Below are 12621 nucleotides of genomic sequence, written 5' to 3' on the forward strand. Positions count from 1 at the left end.
ATACACACATTATCTATGATAGAGTGGAGCTGTGAATTTTGGCCCTGATTTTGCTGAGATTAGCTATGCAGAGAAATCTGAGTCCTGCTCAGAACTGATTTTGTAACACCTCCTGCTTGGACCTGTGGCATGAGAGCACTGGTTCCATACAGAGCTGGGATTTTTGGGCTGTATCCCACAGGAAGGCTCCCATCAGGGAGAAAGATGAATGAGCGCTGGGCTTTGTGACTGCATGGTGGGGAGGCTGACCCAAGTTCCCTGTGAGTTCAGCCAGGCAACAAAGGAGAGGTAGAACCAGCCCGGCCAGTGTATCTCAGTAGTTGAGCATGACCTATGAACCAGGAGGTCATGGTTCAATTCCTGGTCAGGGCACATGTTTGGGTTGTGGACTCAATTCCTGGTGGGGGTTGAGCACAGGCAGCTGATCGATAATTCTCTCATCATTGATGTTTCCATCTCTCTTTCTCTCTCCCTTCCTCTATGAAGTTGATAAAAATACATTTTTTTTTAAAAAGAGGGGTAAAACCATTCTCCTCTTTCTGCAGGCTGGGAACACCACCCCCAACAGGAGACTGTTTAGTTCAGCTCTGTGAAGTCCTGGATATTCCTGCTGGTTGCAGTTCTGTGAGGAATGGGAGAGTGGCTCAGAGAAGACATTCCAAGTGTGAGACCCTTAGATGCTACTGTCTGGGACAAGGAGGAAGTGATTATCCCCATCTTGTGGGCTGGACATGCAACATTCTCAACTGGAGACTTTTTGATCAATTCCCAATGGCAGCTGAAACTGTTCCTGCTGAGAAGCCTGCAGGGTGTACCCAACCCAAACCTGTAGCAGACCACCTTGGGAACTAAAATTGGAATCTCTGGTAGAAACTGAGGAGTTTGGCTTTGAAGCTGAGACTAATTTCCCTTTATCGAGTGACTAATTGTATAATCTGTAAGCAGGGCGCTGACTTCCCCAAGCTAGGCTAGCCTGAGTCCAACCTAAAGATTCTCTTTGGAAGGCACTGTAGGAAGACCAGGCAACGTAAGGAGGAGATCGAGTAGCTGACAGGTGGAGGAGGACCTCAGGGAACCTCAATCTGACCATAGATCAACCCCCAACTATAAGTTAAAAGAAGCCAACCCATTTACACAAAGAGGTCCCTCTTATGAAAACACAGGTTAAGCAGATGCAGACACAAACTATGAACAGAGTGGGAAAACACACCGGCAGCCCAAAGCCAGTTACATACAATGTCTGACAGTGACCTGCATCTGAAACCCACATAAAAGAACCCAAAAGGACCAAGAACCATCACAAGTGGTAGACCTCAGAACACACCAGAGTTTGACCCAACTAGACAAACAAAGGGAACACTCAAAGGTATATCCTGGTAGCCCCCAGAACCCGCTGGGAATAACCCTGACTTGGGGGAAGCTCAAGCACAGCATCTCATACATTGTGATAAAGGTTTTTCTCTATAGACTCCCAGACTGAAGGGTTAACCATTATGCCACTGAGCCTATCAAGAGACCTTGAGGCTGTACCTGCACAGCAATTTGCACACCATGGTCAGGGTTGAGCATCAGAATCAATTAGTCTGAGGATAAATCCCAACCACAAAAGGGCCATCAACAATCAAGATTCAATTACAACAGGAGGGTCCAAAAACCCACATAAGAGACATTATCCTAGAGCACCAATTCAGAAGATCAAGGAGACTGCTCCACTGGGATCCATAGGACACCTACAACAGAAGGTCATCACACCAAGACTTGGAGTCATAGGAGTCCTATCAAAAACAAAGAAACAAACACAAAGAGACAGCTAAAATGGAGAGACAAAGAAACTGGCCCAAATGAAAGAACAGGAGGAAACTACAGAAAGAGATAAAGTAAATGAAGGCAAGCAATTTATCAGATAGATAATTCAAAGTAATGGTTATATGAATGCTCAAGGAAATTAGTAAGAACAACAGCATGAAGAAGGATATAGGAACCATAAAAAATAATCAGGTGGAAATGAAGAATGCCATGTCTGAAATACAGACTACACTGAAAGGAACTGCTATTAGACTGCCTGAGGCAGGGGATTGAATTAGTGAATTAGAAGAAAAAATTAAAAAATATCACTCAATCAGGACAGAAAATAGGACAAAATATTTTAAAAGCAGGAGGATAGTTTAAGGAAACCTTGGAGCAACATGAAATATAACAATAACCACATCATAGGGATAAGAGGAGGTGAAGAGATCAAGCAAGGGATAGAGAACCTGAAAACATCCCTAGCCTGGTGAAGGAAAATGTCACACAAATTCAGGAAGCACTCAGAGTCACAAACAAGATTAACACAAAGAGACTCACACCAAGGTCAGATCCACACCATTAAAATGGACAAGAGTTAAAAAGAGAGAATCTTAAAGGCAGCAAGAGAGAAATAGTTACCTACAAGGGAGTTCCCATAAGTCTGTCAGCTAATTTCTCAACAGGAACACTTCAGGCCAGAAGGGATTGGCAGGAAGTATTCAAACTAATGAAAAGCAAGAACCTCCAACCAAGACTGCTCTATTCAGCAAAGCTATCATTTGAAATTGAAGGTGAGCCCAGCTGGTTGAGCATTGACCTATGAACTAGGAGGTCATGGTTTGATTCCTGGTCAGGGCACATGCTGAGGTTGCAGGCTCAATCCCCAGTGGGGGGCAGTGCATGAGGCAGCTGATCAATGATTCTCTCTCATCATTGATGTTTTTATCTCTCTCTCCCTCTCCCTTCCTCTCAAAAATTAATTTAAAAATATTTATATATATATAAAATTGAAGGTGAAATAAAGAGCTTCCAAGACAAAAGAAGTCTAAAGGAGTTCAATACCACCAAACAAGCATTGCAAGAAATGTTAAAGGGACTGCTTTAAGAAGAACTATATATAGAGAGGAACATAGGCATAAAGGAAAAAATGGCAATAAATAAGTACCTATCTTACCTAATAATAGACAAACATGTAAATTGACCATACCTTCGTTATGCTAACCAGCCAATCAAGAGAGTATGCAAATTCACCTAACAAAGATGGCGGTTAATTTGCATACATAGGCTCCAAGCGGTAGAGCGAGGCCTCACAGCTCCGGGGTCAGTGGAGCAGTGAAGCCTAATGGCCTGGGGATGGAGCAGCGACAGCCCTGGGGCCGGCGGAGCAGCAAGGCCTGACATTTCCGGGGCAGGCAGAGCAGTGAGGCCTCACAGCTCCGGGGCCAGCAGAACGAGGCCTCATGGCTTCAGGGCCGGCGGAACAGTGAAGCCTGACATTTCTGGGGCTGGCTCCAGCCGTAGCCTGCCCAGAGCGAAGGCCTGGGTCCCGGGTGCCGGAGGCAAACCGTTGCCAGCAGCCAGGGGAAAGGAAGGCCTATTGCACGAATCTATTTGTGCAACAGGCCTCTAGTCAATAATAACCTTAAATGTGAATGGATTAAACAAATGGATAAGAAAAAATATATATTCTGTCTATTAGAGACACACCTCAGAACAAAAGATACACACAGACTGAAAGTGAAGGAATGAAAAAAATATTCCATGCAAACAAATGAAAAAAGGCTATAAAAGAGAGAAAGGAGGTCACCACATAATAATAAAGGGATCAATCTAACATGGATATAACCCTTATAAACATATATGCACCCAATATAGGCACACCTAAATATATATAAAAATTTGAAAAATTTACATATAAAAACATGAGAGATCTACAGTCAGAAATAGAGTCAGGGTAGGGGAATTTCATACCCTACTATCAACAATGGATAGATCTTCCAGACAAAATATCAATAAGGAAGCAGTGACTTTAAACAACACACTAGCTCAGATGGATTTAAATGACATCTAAAGAACATTTCATCCCAAATCAGCAGAATATACATTCTTCTTAAGTACACATTGAACAGTCGCAAAGATATACAACATGTTATGGCAGAAAAGAAGTCTCAATAAATTTAAGAAGACTGAAATCACATCAAGCATTTTCTGTGACCACAATAGCATGAAACTGGAAATCAATGGCAATAAAAGTCCCTCAAAAATATTCAAACGCATGGGGGCTAAATAGCATGTTACTAAACAATGCATGGATTATCAATGAGATCAAGGAAGAAATAAAAAATTACCTGGAGCCCTAGCTGGTTAGACTTAGTGGATAGAGCGGTGGCCTGTGGACCAAAGGGTCCCGGGTTTGATTCCAGTCAAGGGCACGTACCTTGGTTGCAGGCTCCTCCCTGGCCTGGGGCCTGGTCAGGGCTTGCATAGGAGGCAACCAATCGATGTGTTTCTCTCACATCAGTGTTTCTCTCTGTCTTTCCCTCTCTCTTCCACTCTCCCTAAAAATCAATGGGAAAATATCCTCAGGTGAGGATTAACAACAAAAAAATTACCTGGAAACAAACAAAAATGAACACACAACCACACGAAATCTATGGGACACAGCAAAAGTATTCCTGAGAGGGCAATTCATAGCATTACAGGCCTACCTCAAGAAGCAAAAAAAAAAACCCACAAAAAACAAAAAAACAAACAAACAAAAAAACCAACAAAAACAAAACTCTAGGAAACAATTTAATCCTACACTTAAAGAACTAAAAAAAGAATATCAGGAAAAGCCCAAGTAAGTAGAAGGAAGGAAATAATAAAGATCAGAGCAAAAAAGAAAATAAACAAATGGGACTACATCAAAATAAAAAGCTTCTGCAAAAGAAACCACCAACAAAATTAAAAGGGAGCCCACTGTATGGGAGAACATATTTGGCAATGATCATATATAATAAAAGCCTAATATGCAAATTGACTGAACTGCAGAACGACTGGTGAAATGACCAGTTACTATGACATGCACTGACCACCAGGGGCCAGACGCTCAATGCAGGAGCTGTCCCAGCTGGCAGGCCCAAGGCCAGCCAAGGTGGGTGCCAGTGGGGGCCACCTGATTGCCCTGCCGGTAGCCCCACAGAGGGAGGCAACTGGTGGCACTGCAGGGCCAGGGCTGGCTGGCAAATGGGCGGTGGCGGGGGCTGGTGCCACCCCCCAATCACCCCACTGGTTGCTTCCCGCACAGGGAGGCGACTGGCAGTGGCGATAGGGGTTGGGGGATGGGGCAAGTGAGCAGGCGGTGCCAGGCTGGCCAAGGCGGGTGCCCATGGGGGCTCCTTGATCACTCTGCCAGTTGCCCCACAGATTGGCCCTGATCACTGGCCAGTCCTAGGGACCCTACCCATGCACAAATTTCATGCACTGAGCCTCTAGTAAATCTCATAAAGGGTTAATATCCAAAATATATAAAAATCTCATACAACTTAACAAAAGGAAGGCAATCCAATTAAATAATGGGCAAAAGACCCAAATAGATACATCTCCAAAGTGGACATACAAATGGCTAAGAGACACATGAACAATGCTCAATTCTCTAGTCATCCAAGAGATGCGAATTAAAATGATGATGAGGTACCACATTACACCTGTCAAAATGGTTATCACCAACAAATGAACTAATGATACATGCAGGCGAGGATATGGAGTAAAGGGAACCATAGTAAACTGTTGGTGGGAATGCAGACTGGCACAACCATTATGGAAAAGAGTATAGAGTTTCCTCAAAAAATTAAATATGGAACAGCCATTTGACCCAGTGATCCCACTTCTAGGAATATATCCTAAGTAACCCAAAACACCAATCAGAAAGAATAAATGCACCCCTATGTTCATTGCAGTGCAATTTGCAATAGTTAAGATCTGGAAACAGCCCAAGAGCCCATCAGTAGAAGAGTGGATAAAATAGCCATGTAACATTTACACCATGGAATACTATGCAGCAGTAAAAAGGAAGTATTTCTTACCCTTTGTAACAGCATGGGGGGGGGGGGGACCTGGGGAGTATTATGCTAAGCGAAATAAGCTAGTTAGAGAAAGACAAGTATCACATTATCTCACTCATATGTGAAATGAACAAAATTTAAAAAAGATATAAAATAATAAAATAATAAAATAATAAAAAATAATAAAATAATAATAAAAAGATCCAGAGACACAGAAGTATGGAAAAGACTGTGGAATCTCAGAGGCAAGGGGGGTAGGGGTATGGGTGGGAAGAGATTGACCAAAGAACTTGTATGCATATATTCATAACCTATAGACAGACAATACTGTGGTGAAGGCCTGGGGTGGGATGCAGGTGCAGGCTAGAAGGGGTCAATGGGGATAAAAATGGGACATCTCCAATACTTTCAACAATAAAGATTTGAAGAAAAGATCAGAGCAGAAAAAATGACAAAGAAACAAACAAAACAGCACAAAAGATCAATGAAACCAAAAGCCGATTACTAGTATTTGAAAGGATAAACAAGACTGATAAGCCATTAACCAGACTCGTCAAGAAACAAAGAGAGCTGATCCAAATAAATATAATCAGACATGAAAAAGGAGAGGTAACAACAGACATCACAGAAATACAAGTGATTGTAAGAAAATATTATGAACAATAATATGCCAAAAAATAGACAACCTGGGCAAAATGGACAAATTCCTAGAAAAATAAAATATTCTAAAACTGAATCAGGAAGAATCAGAACACATGAATAGAGAAATAACTAATTAAATTGAAGCAGTAATTTAAAAACTTTAAGCAAACAACAGCACTGGACAGGATGGATTCACAGGTGAATATTATTAAACATTCAAAGATGAAGTAATACCTATCTTCCAAAAACTATTCTGAAAACGTCAAGAGGAAGGAAGATTTCTAAGCTATTTTTATAAGTCCAACATTATCTTAACAACAAAACTAGTTAAAGGCACAACAAAGAAAGAAAATTATATTCCAATATTCCTGAGGAACATAGATACTAAAATCCTCAACAAAATAGCAAATCAGATATAGCTACACACAAAAATATCATACACCATGATCAAGTAGGATTTATTCTGGGGATGAAAGGTTGATACAATATTTGCAAATCAATAAATGTGAAACATCACATAACCAAAACAAAAGACAAAAATTCCATGATAATATCAATAGATGCAGAAAAAGCTTTTGATAAAAACCAGCACACATTTTTGGTAAAAACTCTCAGCAAAGTGAAAATATAAGAATCATACTTCAAAACAATTTAGGCCATATATGACAAATTCACAGCCAACATCACACGCAATGGACAAAAACTAAAAATGTTTCCCTTAAGATCAGGAACAAGACAAGGATGTTTGCTTTTAAAAAATTTTTTTTATTGATTTCATAGAGAAAGAGAGAGGGGAGAGAGATGGAAACATCAATGGTGAGAGAGAATCATTGATTGGCTGCCTCCTGCACATCCCACACTGGGGATGGATCAAGCCCGCAACCCAGGCTTGTGCCCTTGACCTGAATCCAACCCAGAACCATTCAGTCCCCAGTCCGAAAATATATCCATTGAGCCAAACCAGTTTGCTTTTAGCACTGTTATTAAACATTAGTGGTCCAGTGCACAAATTCATGCACATTGAAAGGAAATTAATTAGAAGAAATATTTTAATATCGCTAATCACCCTTTCTCTATAATAGAAGTGTTAATAGATGGTCTTCCGACATATTCTGTCAATGATGCCACTTTCTTTCAGCTTCAGAATGTCAACAAAAACAACCGAATTCATGATTGACAATGATAGATCAAAACACACACATGCGATTGGCACCAGCAAGAGCTTTATATGTGTCATGCATGCGTGAGCCAACATTTATTTTTAAATTGCCAGCGTGCATCATATGTACCATCTGTTCGGTCGGTCAGATGGTCAGACGAATGGATGGTCCGTCACTTAGCCTTTTATATGTATAGATAGTACTGGAAATCCTAGCCACAGCACTCAGAGAAGAAAAATTAAAAAGCATCCAAATTGGAAAGGAGGAAGTAAAATTGTCATTATTTGTACATGATATGATATTGTATATAGAAAACCCTAAAGATTCCACCATAAACTACTAGATCTAATAAATGAATTTGGCAAAGTTACAGGATAAAAATTTAACATGCAGAAATAAGTGGCATTTTTATATACCAAACATAAACCATCAGAAATAGAAAATAAGAAAACAACTGCATTTACTGTTGCAGAAAAAAATAAACAGTACCCAGGAATAAATTTAGCCAAGAAGATAAAAGACCTGTACTGGAAAAACTATGTATCATTGAAGAATGAAATTAAGGAAGATACAATTAAATGCAAGCATATCCCATGTTTATGGATTGGAGGAATTATCATCATTAAAATGTCCATACTACCTAAAGCAATCTATAGATTAAGTGCAATTCTATTAAAATACCAATGGCATAGTTCACAGAACTGGAACAAAAATTCCAAAAATTTATGTGGAACAAAAAAAGACCCCAAATAGCCATATCAATCTTCAGAAAAAAGAATAAAGTTGGAGGAACCATAATACCAGATATCAAACTATAATACAAGGCCATTGTAATCACAACAGCCTGGTACATGCATAAGAACAGGTATATAGAACAATGGGACACAAAAGAGAACCCAAAAATCAACCCATGACTCTCTTATTAATTAATATTTGACAAAGGATGTAAGAACATAAAATGGAGTAAAGACAGTCTCTTCAATAAATGGTGTTGGGAAAATTGAACAGGCACATGCAAAAGAATGAAACTAGATGACCAACATATACCATACACAAGACCGAACTCAAAATGGATAAAAGACTTACATATAAGCCATAAAAATCCTTGAAGAAAACATAGGCGGCAAAATATCAGACATCACTCTCAGCAGTATTTTTGCCAATATGTCTCCAAGGGCAAAGGCAATTCAGGAAATGGTAAACAAATGGGACTACAGCAAGCTAAACAGCTTCTGCACAGCAAAATAAACCATCAGAAAAGTGAAAAGAATCCAGCTGGTGTGTTTCAGTGGTTGAGTGCTAACCTATGAGCCAGGAGGTTATAGTTTGATTTCTGGTCAGTGATTATACCCTGGTTGCGGGCTCGATCCCCAGAGAGGGGCATGCAGAAGTCAGCCAATCAATGGTCTCTCTTCTTATTGATGTTTCTCTATCTCTCCCTCTCCTTTTCTCTATGAAATACATACATACATATATATATATATATATATACACACACACACACACACACACACACACACACACACACTAGAGGCCCGGTGCACAAAAATTTGTGCACCCGGGGGTGTCCCTCACCCTGGCCTGTGCCCTCTCGCAGTCTGGGACCCCTCAGGGGATGACCACCTGCTGGCTTAGGGCTGCTCCCTGGGGGATTGGGCCTAGGCTGGCAGTCAGACATCCCTCTGGCAGCCCGGGAGCCCTTGGGGAATGTCCACTTGCCAGCAGGGAGCAGGCCTAAGCTGCAGTCGGACATCCTTAATGCTGCTGAGGAGGCGGGAGAGGCTCCCACCACCACTGCTGTACTGGCAGCCATCAGCCTGGCTTGTGGCTGAGCAGAGCTCCCCCTGTGGGAGGGCATTGACCACCAGGGGGCAGCTCCTGCATTGAGCATCTGCCCCCTGGTGGTTAGTGTGTGTCATAGTGACCAGTCATTCCCAGTCTTTCTGCTGTTAGGGTCAATTTGCATATTACCCTTTTATTATATAGGAGTACCTGGCCAGCCTGGGTGAGGAGCTGATGGCTGTTTGCAGGCTGGCTATAGCCCCTTCAGGATAGGGGTTCCCCCTGGGGTGCCTGTCCAGCCTGGGTGAGGGGCTGATGGCTGTTTGCAGGCTGGCCACAACCCCTTCAGGATAGGGGTTCCCCCTGGGGTGCCTGTCCAGCCTGGGTGAGGGGCTGATGGCTGTTTGCAGGCTGGCCACAGCCCCTTCAGGGTGGGGGTCCCTACTGGGGTGCCTGGCCAGCCTGGGTGAGGGGCTGAAGGCCGTTTGCAGGCTGGCCACACCCCCTTCAGGGTGGGGGTCCCCGCTGGGGTACCTGTCCAGCCTGGGTGAGGGGCTGAAGGCAGTTTGAAGGCTGGCTAAGCCCCTCAGCAGGGACCCTCACCCCATGAGAGTGTGGCCAGCCTGGGTGAGGGGCTGATGGCTGTTTGCAGGTTGGCCACAGCCCCCAGCCACCCTAGCTCCCAGTGGAGGCTGGCTGGAAGCAGGTATCTGGGATTTATTTGTCTTCTATAATTGAAACTTTGTTGCCATGAGCGGAGACCACAGCCACCTCAGGGCAAGCGGGAAGCTTGGCTTCCTCAATCGCCCGGGCAACCAAGCCTCCTGCTTGCTCCAGCTCCATGGCTGCCGGCCGCCATCTTGGTTGGGTTAATTTGCATATAGTCGCTCTGATTGGCTGGTGGGTGTGGCTTGGGGCATAGCGAAGGTATGGTCAATTAGCATCTTTGTCTTTTATTCATATATATGGAAAGAGAACCTACTGTATGGGAAAAAATATTCACAAATGATGACTTTAATATTTAATAAGGGGTTAATTTACAAAATATATAAAGAACTTATATAACTCAATATTAAGACAAACAACCCAATTAAAAAATGGACAGAGGACCCAAATAGACATTTCTCCAAAGACGATATACAATTGGCTAAGAGATATATGAAAAAATGCTCAATGCCACTATTCATCAGAGATATGCAAATAAAAACTACAATGAGATATCACCTCACACCTCTCAGAATGTCTGCTATCAATGAATCAACAAGTGCTGGCTAGGATGTTTAGGAAAGGGAACCCTTGTGCACTTTTGTCGGGAATGCAGACTGGTGCAGCCACTGTGGAAAACAGTATGGAATTTCCTCAAAAAAATTATAAATGGAACTGCCTTTTGACTCAACAATCCAGTTTTAGGGAATATATCTTAAGAATCCCAAAACACCAATCAGAAAGAATATATCTATCCATATTTTTATAGTAGCATTATTTACAATAGCCAAGATCTGAAAATAGCTCAAGTGTCCATCTGCAGATGAGTGGATAAAAAAACTATGATACTTTACACAATGGAATACTATGCAGCTGTAATAAAGAAAGATCTCTTATCCTTTGAGACAGTATGGATGGAACTGGAGAGTATTACCCTAAGTGAAAGAAGCTAGTCAGAGAAAGACAAATATATGATCTCACTAATAAATGGAACATAATAAACAAAATAAAGTGATGAACAAATTGGAACTAGAAGCATGGATACTTGGAACAAACTGGCTGGTGCCTGAAGTGAAGTGTTGGGGTTGACTGAATAAAGGTGAATAGATTAGCTAAAGAACATATATGCATATCACATGGACATGGAAAATAGTTTGGAGGGAGTTGGGCAAATGCGGGGGGGAGAGGGCAACACTTGTAATAATGTCAATGTTAAACATTTTTAATAAAAAAATATAAAAGGGGCGGGGGTAAATGTCTGAACTTGCAAAAGAGGATGGAGATCAGATGTACTCAAAAGAAAAAAATACCCTGTATATATACAACTTTCTTTTTCATAAACCTAATGGTAAGCACACACAATAAAAAACCCAATCACTCAAGGGCAGGAAAAAAAGGAGACATATGTAATACTCTTTGTAATACTTTAAGCAATAAAACAATTAAAAAAAAAGAAACAAACAAAAAAAAAACCCAATCAGGGAGATTCCAAGATGGTGGCAGATTAAGTGGAAGCTACACTGACATTCTCGCAGGATCAAACTGGAATTATAACTAAAATATAAAAAAATAATCCTGAATAATCAACTGAATACTAGCTGGAGAAAATCTTTATGATCAAGGTGTAAAGAGATGGCCACATTAGGATTGGTAGGTAAGGTGGAGGTGTTTGAAGGCTGGCTGGTCTCCTACAGGTAGCAATGAAGTTCTGGAGGGATATCTCAGGTGGGGAGTATTCCCTATGAGAAGTCTGAGTTCTAAACCCCAAACAGAGTTCCCAGATCAGAGCACCAAAACTGGGAAATGTGCCCACATAACATTTGGCTGTAAAAAGTATCAGGGGTTTTGTCTAGCAGGGAGAGAGTGCTAGAAATATAGGCACCCCCTTATAGGGGGTAAGGGTGCACTAAATTTTGTTATATCCACTCACCTTGGGCTCCAGCAGAGGAAGGGCAGAGTGGACTAGAGTTGCATGAGGAAAGTCTGGGTTTTGTGGCTCTAGAGCAGCAGTTCTCAACCAGTGGGTCGTGACCCCTTTGGTGGTCGAACGACCCTTTCACAGGGGTCGCCTAAGACCATCCTGCATATCAGATATTTACATTACGATTCATAACAGTAGCAACATTACAGTTATGAAGTAGCAACGAAAATAATTTTATGGTTGGGTCACAACATGAGGAACTGTATTTAATGGGCCAGAAGGTTGAGAACCACTGCTCTAGAGGGAGAGCTGAGAGGGTAGCCACCAGAATTCCGGTGCGGAGCCATTCCCCCATACTGCAGAAGCCACATTTCTCAAGCAGAGCTTTCTCATCAATGGAGCTTTTGCCTTGGGGTAAGTAATTGCCCCACCCATCAGAAACTCTCTTGCCCCATGTTGTGGAGTCTACAGCCTGATGCTCATTAAGTGCTTGAGACAAACAATCAGCCTGCACACAGAAGCAGATATCTGGGTTCTTTGAGTTTTTTCCTGACCTGCTTCTGGGTCGTGGGTGAGG

Source organism: Myotis lucifugus, unplaced genomic scaffold (assembly GCF_000147115.1).
Source record: "Myotis lucifugus unplaced genomic scaffold, Myoluc2.0 scaffold_4, whole genome shotgun sequence".
Classification (NCBI taxonomy): Eukaryota; Metazoa; Chordata; class Mammalia; order Chiroptera; family Vespertilionidae; genus Myotis; species Myotis lucifugus.